At 43.0% G+C, this 13,006-nt stretch overlaps 1 protein-coding gene across 6 annotated transcripts in view; it reads left to right on the top strand.

The window, feature by feature from the left end:
• The window catches only part of LOC123755047 (obg-like ATPase 1), a 95,041-nt gene that overhangs the window by 16,854 nt on the left and 65,181 nt on the right, over nt 1-13,006 (top strand). The gene's annotated exons all lie outside the window — the stretch shown is intronic.

Below are 13,006 nucleotides of genomic sequence, written 5' to 3'. Positions count from 1 at the left end.
CTCCCATGAGGGGACTGTGATTAGATTGTTTTGCTTCCTGCCAAAAAGAAAAGCTTGATTAGGGAATCTGTTAACACCCAACTGCAAAGTGCTCTTTCTGAGATGAAAAGAAATAAGAACTAATGAACTACTTCAATTAAAATGCAAAATGACTTAAAAAAAAAAAGAATTCCTGACATGTCAAAATACTGTACTGCCTTCCCTTCATTTCCACTGCAAATTGTGTACTGTATTAACAAAACTCCCTCAAGAAGGCAAAACGAGACTGGAATATCAGTCTCTCACCAAGATGCTACTGGTCTTATAACAAAGCTTTATGAAATACTTGTGATACTTTGCTAGTAGAACTGTGTCTGTCTTGTAGGGCTATTTTGGTCAAGATTCTTTTCCCTGAAATACCTTTGGTCTAGTTTCTTTGTGAAGTTTTGGATGCTGTATACAATTCTTCAATTTATTATGGCCACTTCAGTGATAAAGTACCAGCTTGTCAGGTACAATTTAATTGACTTTTGGTTGAAAGGGCAAGTAGAAACTTGGTTGAGTCAACCTATCAGCAGCAGCACCCATGATTTTATTGTGAAGTATTTTTATGTTTGGTTGGTCAAAAGTTCTATTTCTCAGCGTTGATTTAATTTCAACTTCGGATACTCTGGTATCTGATGTTATTGTAATCATACAGTCGACCCCCTATTATCTTGGTTAATCGATACCTCTGGGGTATCTTTAACTTAAATTCCTGATAACTGAAGAGAACATGTGCATTATAATTTCTCAGAAATATATTTTATTTTGGTATTGGTATGTATTTTTATAGATACATGCTAAAAATACCTGTAATAGCATTTTATAGGAATATACTGACATACATGTAAGAAAGATTTTTGTTTTGTTTTTAATGAGTGTATTCCAACTTACAGCAAAACTTTTCAGATAATTGAGCAAGATATGCTTCAGTAAATGGGGGTTGGAGAAGTGGATCTTGGCCTTTTATATCACACACAGAATCAGATAATGGGGGGTCTCTATGTACTGTAGATAATGGGGGTCTCTGTACTGTATTCACTTTTCCTGTAATCTTGAGGTATATGTCAGTGCTGCCTTGTCCTCTGCATAGCTTATCTCTGACAGTCCAGCCCTCTTTTATTTGGCATTGTTGACCTCAGTAAGCAGGCTGTCTTGTAACTCTAACAATGCTGCATGTGCCTATGTTAACCTTCTTAAGCATATTATACTACAGGTTAGTATTAGACTAATAGTTGTGAATAATGACAGCATGGTCCTTGTTTTCATAGTCTTCTGGTAGTTTTTCACAACCATGTAGTCTATGAGACCCTTCTCTTTGGATGTACTTTCCTTGCCAGGATTCACTTTAAACTTTACAAGAGGCCCTGTGTTTGCATCACATGACAACGCTTTGGATTCGTAGTCCTGAGGTTCCTGGTTCTATTCCCGGTGGAGGCGGAGACAAATGGGCAAAAATGTTTCTTTCACCCTGATTTACTGTTACCTAGCAGTAAATAGGTACTTGGGAGTTAGACAGCTGCTACGGGCTGCTTCCTGGGGGGGTGTAACAAAAAAAGAGGCCTGGTCAAGGACCAGGCCACGGGGACGCTAAACCCCGAAATCGTCACAAGAAGATCTCAAGATAGCCAGGGAGGATTTACTGGGTGCAAATCCTTAACTGTAGCCTCTGTTCACCCAGCAGTGAAAGGGTACCTGGTGGTTAAACGATTTGGGGGGTCGTATTCCGGGGAAAATTCGGATTAAGGACTTGCCCGAAATGCTATGTGTGCTAGTGGCTGTACAAGAATGTAAGAACTTGTATTCAGTATATAAATAAATAAAAATAAATAAAACAAATTGCCAATTAGTTTGGTCCTTACTATGCATGGTCAAGAAACAACATTCAAAGAGCTAGAAAAGCACTTTTGAATATCCACACTCAAATAGGAATTTCCAGATTGTTGCAGTGATTGTCTTGTCAGGTTATCAGATAAGAGAGAAAATTTATAAATTCCAATTTCTTGTTGAAAATTTTATTAAACTCGTACCACCAGTGCCAGAACTGATTTTACTTCAAACTAAAAAAAAAATGCCTCAATTTTCTTTGGTTCAAACTACTAATGCCTGAATTGGTTTTGATGCATAGCATAATTTCCTGAATGGGTTTTTGCTTATACTATAGATAGCTGAACTGTTTTTGTTTTTCATGTATGCCACAACATTCTCAGTGCTTTCTCTCTTTCACTGAACTTTTACTGGGCCACATGTAGTTTCCTTCTCAGTTAATCAGATTCCGAAGAAATGACTCTCCTTTCTCTTATACTCATAATTTTACTCAGCAAATTGAGCAGCTTTATCCATATACTGCTTAGCTAATGACTGAGTTGATGATTTATTCTTCCTCCATATTCACCTACTTTCACTCTTATCTCTTGTACTGCCTCATTCATAAACATGTTGAGCAGCCACAGTGGCAGTATGCCTCCTTGGAGCACTTTCACATTCGTCAGTTGATTCATTCGTAATAGGGTAAAGGGATTGGTCTTCTGCCACCTGAGAAAGTTATTTCTTTTCAATTGGATATCCAAATAGAATTAATAGTTTTCAAAAAGTGGTGTCAAAATGTGAAATTTCTCCTGGAGGCACTTTCAAGCTCAATAATTCCTTCATCTACACCTTTTAATGTATTCTGCAGGTCCCTTCCAGGATGGAGGTAGTATGCCCTTATGATCATACCATGCCCTCATAATTCATGGACAGTCCTTACCTTGAGGTTACCTTGAGATGATTTCGGGGCTTAGTGTCCCCGTGGCCCGGTCGTTGACCAGGCCTCCTCCAGTCTCCCTATGATTCTCGGGTATTCTACTACATGTCCACATTGACAAAGTGTATTGTGCTTCACCCACTCCACGTTTAATTTCTTCACCCCTTTCACTTGTGCTACATCCCATCTCATATACAGCCTCATTGTGATATCAATCCTGCATACTTACACCAGATGCTTTCCTAAAAAAAAAAAAAAATCCACGGGTTTTTTCTTTTACCGAAGTTTCACTTCCATGCGTCAGGACTGGAAGTAGTACACTATCACTCGGAACTTTGTTTGCCTTCATATCATCATTCCTTCCTCTCATTATTATATACCTTCTCCTCCCATTCATTATCATCTCTCCTAGTTCACATTCCATTCTCTGATTTTTATCTAACACTGCCTTCAAGTATTTAAATCTTAATAATACTGTATCTCATCCAGTATCTCTTTGGTCATTTTTATCTTACAGTTTAAATCACCATGTCTTGCCACTAGTATAAGGATATACAAAATCCATGATACCCTATTCCCTTCTCTCAAACACAATAACTGTACTGATAATCCTCACTAATCTGGATCATATGGGGGGCCCCACCCCTCTTCAAGTTAGCTGGACATCCAGATTAGCAGGAATTCTTACGGGGAAAGTCCATAAATGTACATATTGAAAATTTGTTGTACCACAACCATAATTCATATTTCCACACATGATCAACATAAATTTACATGGTTAGGGTAGATTGGCAAGGTCGGTTTTGACTGCCAGCTGCTAAGGCTTCTGGTGAGCATAGGTCTCCCGATGTCATTCAGTAACCGGGCCCAAACTCTCAGTAACCTGGATTTCTGTCTGAGTTTAGCAAAGTTTGGCAGATAAAACTTGGACTCGAATTGGTCCTGATTACCCAAAAGTCTGGGTTAACGGGGTCTGGATTAGTGAGCTAATTCTATTACAGTATTTGCTTCATGTGTGTGTTTTTGGTTTGGCTTCTTGTGTGGGTTTGGCTTTTGTTGCATATTGGGCTGCAGAGCTCAGGCTCGTCTTCCCTGGGTGTTTGAGAGTTCACCTCTGAGAAGCCTGGCTACTGGAGTGAAGAGTCTCAACTTGGGCTAATTTTGCACCTTTGATTTCTCTCTGGGCCCTTGGCTGGCGACATTCTTTGGTTTCGTTGGGGCACACTGGGGTTTGAATGCTTGTTTATATGTTTGCCTTAATTACCATTCATAGCCTGATTATTTTGGCTGCACTTGGTGACTATTTTCAGTAAGCATCCCTAGTGCCTGGGGTTTCTGCTTGTTAGCCACCATTAGGCTCTGGGAATCCCCTGTGAGTCTCTGGTGTGGTCAGTTATGAATCAGTCCATCTAGCCCTCCCTGTCAGGTACAAGTTTGATGGGTGGTCATTGTCTTTGCTACCATATTCTGTAATAAGCATTCATTCTGCCCTTGCCATGCTGCCTGCTCGGTCAGTGATACCTATGACCCTGAGTCCTGTGAGGCATGTTCTCACTGGGGTCTCTGCTCTTATAAATTCTGCTTCCCAATTGGAAGCTTCTCAGACAGCTACCACTTTGAGCTAGGTTTGCTCAAGTTATGCATTTGCAGCATATTAGTTGTCTGACTGGCCTTGTGTTGGCCCCTATTATGTTTAGGGACCAGGAATTGGAGGTGTTGGAGATCACCTGGATTAAGTCCATGCCTACTCTCGCCTTTCCTGGAGGTGTGGTTTGACCTGCTGCTGGTCTTCCCCAACTCCCATTCATCCTGGTTCTGGCATTTGAGGGTTTTGGAGTTGGGTTAATATTTAGCTCGGGGTATAGCTTGGTCTTCACTGGGAGTGGTCCCATCCATGTCAGAAGCGGAGGCAGTTGAACCTTCTGGTCCCGCTGGGGTTTTATTGCATTCGTCTTCACAATTGCTCATCTGCTTCAAGCCTTTTCCTTGAAAGGACACCTTCCTGTCTCAGGTGTTGTGCGAGGATTTCAGCTCTTCCCTGGAGCCTTCATGGCAGGCTTCTGGGGGAGCCTGAGGAGTCCTCATGGGTATCTTTTAATCCTTCATGGACTTTGGCTCCCTCCATGGAGGGTCTGTTGCTGCAAGGGGATAATTATTTGTATCCTCCCACTATATATATAAGTTGGATCACTCAGTTGCTCTCCCTTAGCTTCAATTCTGGGTCACATTCAGAAGGAAATGCAGAAGAGAGCCAGTGAAGAGCAGAGGTGCCATAGGCACACTCAGAGAACACTGTACTGTATAAATATCAGAGGGTCCACAGTTGTTCAACATTCTCCCAGCGAGCATAAGAAATATTGCAGGAATAAACGTAGGTGTCTTCAAGAGAAAACTGGATAGTTTTCTTCAAGAAGTGCTGGACCAACTGGGCTATGGTGGATATGTGGGCCCACAGGCTGCTCCAAGCAACAGCCTGTTGGACCAAGCTCTCACAAGTCAAACCTGGCCCCTGGGCTGGGCATGGGAGTAGAAGAACTCCCAGAACCCTATCCAGGTATTCAGTGCCTCAGAGTTGTTATATTTTCAGAGGTTTCTGTCTCCCTGTGCTGTTCCTTCAGCGGTGTGTGAAGATTTGGTTTTCTATGATGGGCCTGGCTTCCTTCAAATACAGCTCTGTTTCTGCTTATTGGTTGCAGTATGAGGTCTGGGGTTTGTTCTGGCTGGCTGACAACCCTCTCTTTTTCATGGGAGCTTGGCAGGGGTTCTGTCAAACACACACACTTGATTGATGAGAGGTGAGGGCTCTCTTTTAGGTGTTCCTGAGTGGTTCTTCCTATGCTGTGCTCTTGGGGTGTCTATTTGCTCAGGCTTTTGCCAAGGATATGGGCAAGTGGCAGGTTCAAGTGCAATTGCTTGTGCTGCCCTTGTTGTGGAAGACCACAGTAAGTGTTTACACTTGGGGGCAGTCTTGCGTGTTTGGGTCCTCGTGAAAGGGCTCTCTAAGGAGGATCTCACCCTGGAGGATGTGGCATTCCTGGGGTCCTCTCCAGGTGTGGAGGCCTTGCAGCCTGCGGTTCCAGCCTTGGCAGGTTTGCCCAAGATGCATGCCCCTCTCCTTCAGGAGGCAGTGGCTCCATTTTATTCAGCCTGCCTTGCACGTCAACAGGTTGTTGGCCCACTCTTTAGATTCGGCTTGGTCTCTTACCCTTTTGTCCACCTGGAAAAAATATTTGTATTGGAAAGTATTTGCATGGAAAATAATAGAGGGGCCAGGTCCCAAATCTACACAGTAAAATAACATCCTGGAGTGAACGATATGGAAGAAAATGCAGAAGAGAACCAGTGAAGAGCAAGGGTGCCATAAGCACAATCAGAGGACATTGTATAAACATCAGAGGCCCATGGTTGTTCAACATCCTCCCAGCGAGTATAAGAAATGTTGCCGGAACAACTGTGGACATCTTCAAGAGAAAACTAGATTGTTTTCTTCAAGCAATGCCAAACCAACCAGGCTGTGGTGGATATGTGGGCCTGCTGGCTGCTCCAAGCAACAGCCTGTTGGACTAAGCTCTCACAAGTCAAGCCTGGCCTCGGGCCAGACTTGGGGAGTAGAAGAACTCCCAGAACCCCATCAAGCAGGTATCATGCAGGTACCACCCCCTTTTCACTTCTCATTTCCCGAGGTCCTGTTGCTACATAGGTTGTTTTCGCAGTAGCTTTTTCTTTCCACCTCATTGATCAGTTGTTGTTTGGTCAGTTTCTGGCCCCCTTTGGGAGGCAGTCTGGTTAGGTCAGGATCTTGCCCACTGTTGGTCGGGGTAGGTCATGGGGTGGGTCATATTTTTGGGCTTCTTGAGGTTATCTTGAGATGATTTTGGGGCTTAGTGTCCCCACGGCCCGGTCTTCGACCAGGCCTCCACCCCCAGGAAGCAGCCCGTGACAGCAGACTAACTCCCAGGTGCCTATTTACTGCTAGGCAGCAGGGGCATCAGTGTGAAAGAAACTCTGCCCATTGTTTCTCACCGGCGCCCGGGATCGAACCCGGGACCACAGGATCACGTGTCCAGTGATCTGTCCGCTCAGCCACCGGCTCCTGTAAGTGGCTGTTGCACTTCCTGTGGCAAGGCGAGTTCCTCCTCTGTTCAACATTGCAACTATGTGTTGCAGAAGGATGGTTCCACTCAAGGTTTATTGTTCCACCCTTTCATGGTTTGCCACTGATGGTGTTGTGGAGGGTGTGTCTCATTTTGCCAGCTCCTGGTCCCACGATTTTTTCGCTTTTTTGGGTCATCTCCCACAGCTGGATAAACTGGGCGGCTGAGCAAGCTGCGCTCAGGGGGTCATATCTTAATGGCTCGGGTTTGATTCCCGGCAAAGGCGGAAACAAATGGGCTGAGTTTCTTTCACCCCGGTGTGCCTGTTCACCTAGCAGTAAATAGGGACCTGAGACAGCTGCTATGGGCTGCTTCCTGGGGATGTATGTGCATGTACAGTATTAGAGAGAAATATATGTAGTGGATATAATAGAGGAAAAATAAATTGGTTAGAGAGCTGGGGTCCAAGAGCTAATAGCGTGATTCTGCAGACACAAATAGTAAATACAGCCTTTGGTGGAGATGATCGAATCCTCCACCATATTTGGTATTGGATCTTTTGAATCAGGAGTCCTCTCTGGAACTGTGACAGGTTCAGTCTGTGACAGAGACATTCTCACAAGTCAAGCTTGGCCTTGGGCCGGGCTTGGGAAGTAGAAGAACTCCCAGAACCCCATCAAGCAGTTATCAAGCAGGTAGGTCATTGCGGGTTGGCTGGATTCAGCATGGTTGAGGTGGTCTTGACCCTTTAGTGGGTGTCTTGGTTAGGTTATCTTGAAGTTATCTTGAGATGGTTTCAAGGCTTAGCGTCCCCGCGGCCCGGTCCTCGACCAGGCCTCCTTTTTGTTACACACCCCTAGGAAGCAGCCCGTAGCAGCTGTCTAATGCCCAGGTACCTATTTACTGCTAGGAGCATCAGAGTGAAAAACTTTTTGCCCATTTGTCTCCGCCTCCACCGGGGATCGAACCCTAACCTCAGAACTATGAATCCGAAGCACTGTCCACTCAGCTGTCAGGTGCCAGGTATTGATATAACCCCAAAGAACTGGTTGCTCAAAGTCCTGAAGTTGAACTCTGTGGATCAGTGGTATATCCTTGATCTGTCTGAACAGCTTCAGACAGCTGAACAGCAAGGTTTGAACAGCTTCATTCCCTGTCTGGCCTTCTGAATGACCACTTTGCCCCAACTTTGCTTGCTGTTACAGGCTGGAACTTGGATGGTGTCACTGGACCCTCAGGACACTTATTGGAATGGTTTAAGGACTTTACATTTTGTTGCGGAGCGTCAGGTTTGCTGTGTCAGGGTTCGTTCCTTTGTCTTTAATATGAATGTGGACCCTGTGTGTTTAACAGTCTGGCATGGGTCATTGTGGCTTTTTGTATTGGTGTATCGGGTTTGTGTATTGGTGTATCTTGACAACTTGCCGGTGTTGTAACACGATTGAAGTCACCATTCTAACACCACTGAAATGTCACCATTGTAATGATCACTGACAATCAAGTACTGCTGTTATTGATACAGTTATAGTAACACTCACTGTAATGGTTGCCATAACTTGTAACCCTGTATGCTCTAATATTTGCATTGATATAACCCCAAAGTACTGAGAAGAGTCTGCACTTGCAGCAGAAAATGCCCAAACCAGTTATCAGGGGGAGAAATGACCAAGCTGTTAAAAATATCTTTACAATTCTTACAGACCAGATAGAAGATAAGGTTACCATAAACAAAAAATACCGTCACCACTCCTAGAACTTTGATAATTAGGCTGATTGACTCAGAAGGAGACCAGTCAACTAATTCTGAGTGTTTGGGGAATTTTTATTTTTTATTACTTATTGGATGGATGGAATTCCTTCTGCACTACTTCATGAGTTACAAGGGAATATATTTACTAATAAAAAATGCTCAAGAAGATCACAGGTAAATGTCCAAAAACAATTAAAGATCTATGACTCAGAATTAATAAGGAGAAAAATATATAAAATACACAGGAGATAATTAACAGAACTTTATTTATTAATGCCAAAATGAATTAATCCCAAATCTATGGACATCATATCCTTTAGAGGCATGGATAATGGACTACAAATTGTACAGGGAACTCAGACAAATACCTTTATCAACTGCTTTTGCACAGGCGATGTTGTGGCCTGGTTGATCAATAACCCCTACCCCCCCTCCAGCACTAGTCCAGTTCACGCTAACACTTTTTGTCTCAAATGCTTCAAGGTGGAGTCCTGACTCCACCTCTCTCCTGCTCTAGAAAACTCTGCCCCTCTCTAGGCCTATATCCAATCAACTTGAACTAGGCGTAGGCCCTGGACCTCACAGCCATTGTGGAAGTTTTAAATCCAAAGCCAGTGTTTTTCTCACAAGGCCTGGAGGTACTGACTTATATGCCTCACCCGAGGACTGCGAGGGAACATGTGACCAGATACTATAATTCGAAATAGTGGTAAACTACACCCTCGACTGTCCAGCGGAGGGGCAAAGCGAGGAAGGAGGAGAGGGGGGGAATGGAGGAAGAAGAGAATGGAAGGAGTGAGCGGAGGATAATAAAGGAAAAGGGGGAGAAGGAAAAGAAGGAAGGAGAGAGAGAGAGGCCTACTGTCTGGCAGTTACAGTGTGAGGGGGCTCCCAGTCTGTCTGTGTGTCAGCTCACCAGGGATCTGGTTCTTTCCCAGCTCTCCTGGTTCAGGTAACTGTTAACTGGGGGAAGTTTCAGTTGGTTCTGTCCCAGGTTTAGACTTGGCTGGGCCTCATTTGGGATGCTGCATCTCTTTTCCTGCCTCTGGCAGCTTGCTTCACCTGCAGCTTCATCGCCATCTGGTGTTGGATTGGTTCTGGTTGACTGACCAGCTAAACAAGCGGGTGTGCAGGAACCTGAACTTTGCTTTGTACAGATTTTTCCAGTTGTTTCCATTTCATTGCTCTCGGGACTGGTGGGTTTTGGCCCCACCCACCCTTCATCAGCTCTTGCTTCTCTAGCTTCCCCTTCAGGCTTTTTGGAATTCAGTTTCATGGTGCCACCTTTTTCTGTCACTTGATATGTTCATGGATGCCTCATCCCTCGATTGGGGCTTCGTGACCACTCATGAAGTTGTCCAGGAGTGGTGATTGGGTCTGTTCCTCAAGATGCACAGCACAGTCTGTGAGTTTGTGGTTGTGTGGCATGTCCCAAGGAGGATTTGGCTTCCTCTGGGTTCTAAGCTCTGGCTTCACTTCAACTGCTCCCCGGTGATTTATTGCACAAAGCGAGGTGATGTCACTTCGGTATTGCCCTGTGGAGCTGGATGCTTCAGGTAACTCGGCTTCCGGCTTCTCAGAGTTTGGTTCTCTGTACGGTTCATATGCTTGTTATGTTCTGTCCCATTTCCATGGGATGGATGGATCACCAACGACACATCCTTTTGTTGGCTCTGCAAGACATTGTCACCTCGAGGTGGATCTCTTTCTGATGGTGTGGAACATGCATCTTCCCTTCCTATGTGGCTCTGTTCCCCAGATTAAAGGGTTCTCACTGTGGGCACTTTTCGAGTGCCCACAAAAGCGAACATAACTCGGTTCCAGTCTACAAAAATGGTAACAGAGAAAACCCTCTAAAGTATAGATCTGTATCACTAACAAGTGTGATAGTCAAAACATTAGAAAAAATAATAAAAACCAAAGGGGTAAACTATCTGGAAAGAAATGACATAATAACAGACAGCATGGTTTTTCAAACAGGAAGATCCTATGTAATAAATCAACTTAGTTTTTATGATAGAGCCACAGAATCATACTGGAAAGAGATGGTTTGTTTGGCTACATATATCAGGACTTAAAAAGTCTTTTGGCAGAGTCCCGCAAAAGGTTGTTCTGAAAGCTGAAACATGCTGGAGGGGTTTTAGGAAGACTGTTCACATGGATGAAAACATTTCTGACAAGATTAGGCTGTAATCAGAGTCATTGAATCAGACCAGACTCTGGAGAAATATTAATAGTGGAGTATCACACAATTCAAGTATAGCACCACTTATGTTCAGTGTCTGTATAAATGATCTCCCAGAGAGAATACAGAGCTATATGAATATATTTTCTAATATGATGCTAAGCGACTGGAAAATTTAGACGATTGTCATGCCCTTTAAAATGACCTGGACAAAATAAGTGTAATACTTAGTAGATGGAATTCAACATGAATAAATGCCACTTTATGGAATGTAAAATAAGAAAAAATAGGCCACATAAAACCTACAAATTATGTTAAAAGGGATTAAAGAACTCGGAGAAAGAAAAATATCTAGGGGTGGTCCTGGAGAGCAAACCGTCACCAGAGGACCACATAAAGGACGTTGTGTGAGGCGTCGATGCTGTGCTATTCAGCTTCAGAATTGGTTTGAAATACTGTACTGTATATGGATTGTAAAATGTTGAAGAAATTGTTGACAGTTTTTTGAGGCAAAAATTGGAATATGTAGTGTTTGCATGATGCCCATATCTCAAGAAGCACATCAATAAACTGGAAAAGATGCAAAGACGTGCTACTAAATGGCTTCTGGAACTTAAAAACAAGAGCTATGAGGAGAGGCTGAAGGTGTTAAATATGCCCAAGCTGGAAGGTGCAAGGAAAATGGTAATGATAACTACATATAAAATCTTAACAAGAATTAACAAACTTGAACAAAAAGGACTTCTTGAAACCTGCAGAATCAAGAACAAGAGGTGATAAATTCAAGCTAAGGAAACAAAGGGGCTGAAAAAGTATTTGAAAATTCTCTTTTGTAAACAGAATGGTAGACAAAACAAGTTAAGTGATTAGGTAGTGGATGCCTAAATGGTCAGCAGTTTCAAAGCATCAAATGACAAAAAGCACTGGGAAGACAGAACATTATGAGTGTTTCTCTCATCCTGTAAATACACTTTGGTAATTACTCACAAACACATTCATGTACTGTATTACCATTCAAACTTAAGAAGCAGGTTGGAGTAGCTGGAAGAGCATTTAAATGGATGAGTGAGTTACAGTGAGGGGCAAGAACTCAGTTTAGCATAAGGTAACAAGCGGAAGCACTCAAGGATTTTAAAAGTCAAAGAAAACCTAGACAAGCTGCAGAGGTAGTTCACAAAATGGCTACTAGATTTCAATTCCAGTAAATGCCAAGTAATAAAAATGGAGATGGACCAAGAGACCTACAGAACAGTATGAAATAACTGAAGAAAAAGATGTAGTAATAGACATATTACAGCCTTAATCTAGAGGTACAGTACAGTACTTAGGATAATGTCAGTGGTATCTGGTAAACTGGTGAGCATCAGAGCAGCCAATAGGAACTTTAGTAAAGAAACCTTCCTTACTGAAAGTTTCTTTACAGTCTACAGCACCTATGTGAGACAACTCCTAAAGTATGCGGCCCCATTTGTAGAAACTCCATCTCGCAAAGCACATAAGAAAACTTGAAAAGATTCAGAGGCTTGCAACAAGGTTCTTCCCAGAAAAATGTGGGATAGGGTTTGAATAAAAGCACATAAGAAAACTTGAAAAGATTCAGAGGCTTGCAACAAGGTTCTTCCCAGAAAAATGTGGGATAGGGTTTGAATAAATGTTGCAAAAGCTGGACCTAATGATGTTGTTTGAAAAATGAGCTGTGAAAACGTATTTTTAAAAGAATATGATTTAAAGAGTGGCAGGAAAATGGAATGAGTTAAACAAGAAGGTAATAGAAGCCAACTCTATTAACAAACCTCAAAAGTAGATCTGTTAGTAGATATGATAGGATAATATTAGGTCGGAAGTTAATGCAATAGATGACTAGTGGCTGTAGAGAGGGGGCTCTGGAGTTGAAGCTCGATCACATAGATACAAATAGGTCGGTACACACGTGTGCATGACAGTAAGTATGCATGTATGGTATGTATATGTTGAAACTATGTACCGAAATGAGCCACAGGGACATTAGAAAGGACTTTTTCAGTGTCAGAGTAGTTAACAGATGGCATGCATTAGGCAGCGATGTGGTGGAGGCTGACTCCATACACAGTTTCAAATGTACATATGATAGAGGCTCACCAGTTGATTGACAGTTGAAAGGCAGGACCAAAGAGCCAAAGCTCAACCCCCGCAAGCACAACTAGGTAAATACAACTAGGTGACTTCACGGC

This window comes from Procambarus clarkii, chromosome 28 (genome assembly GCF_040958095.1).
Source record: "Procambarus clarkii isolate CNS0578487 chromosome 28, FALCON_Pclarkii_2.0, whole genome shotgun sequence".
Taxonomy (NCBI): Eukaryota; Metazoa; Arthropoda; class Malacostraca; order Decapoda; family Cambaridae; genus Procambarus; species Procambarus clarkii.
The sequence above is the reverse complement of the archived record's forward strand: the minus strand, read 5'-3'. Positions and strand labels throughout refer to the sequence as shown.